This window comes from Heliconius melpomene, chromosome 1, assembly GCF_056956725.1.
Source record: "Heliconius melpomene rosina isolate 202511_hmr_F chromosome 1, ASM5695672v1, whole genome shotgun sequence".
Lineage (NCBI taxonomy): Eukaryota > Metazoa > Arthropoda > Insecta > Lepidoptera > Nymphalidae > Heliconius > Heliconius melpomene.
In genome coordinates, this window is record NC_140389.1 from 16,287,615 (window position 1) to 16,288,458 (window position 844).

Here is an 844-nt window from a genome sequence, read left to right on the forward strand (position 1 = left end):
TCTGTAATTTACTTCAATCAGATATGACATAATGTTATTCAGAATACATCAAAGATGTCTAAGGTTTTATTAAGACACATCTATGTCTACAGACTAGGTATATTTTCTATAAGTAACTAATGTTATAAAGTTGTTTAGTAAGTTATTTTCTATAAGTAACTAATATTTGGTTTGGTAGAACGCGTTAATTTGCAACTATTATTTTGTTAGAAAATAATAGTGTAATAATGCTTGACTTATTATTAATAAAGAACAAGACACACACCTACATATATTCACAATACGTATTTATTTTGGAGGATTTCGTGGAGCAGTGGTACAGCGTGTGACTGTAACGCAACGCGACGGTTATGGGTTCGATATATTTGATATTTTTCATGTTTGAAACTATGATCACACCTGTTCAAAACATATGTGGATATTACAGTATTCAAGTTACACGTGTAAAGATCACATGATTGGGTAAATTTAGGTTCTCATTTCTTCATTGGGAGTTTCATCATTTTTTTTCCTTTCTTCCGATCTCATGTCAATAAATATTTAGCTTGTATAAATTATTAAGACAAAGTAATAAGAAATAATAATTTAGGTATTGTAAATACATTCAGAATAATATGATTTTTATTATTAATTTTCTGTATTTTTAAAAAAGCATAAACAGCAGTTTTAATTCCATATATTTTAATAAAAGGAGAAACTTAATATATAAAGCGCATTCAGTAAATATTTAAAATCAATAAAATTAAAAGTAAGTTAATATTAATACAAATTTTATTCGTATTATATTATATTCGTATTACCAAACGTAAATAAATATTGCTGCTTATTGAACTATCTGTCAACT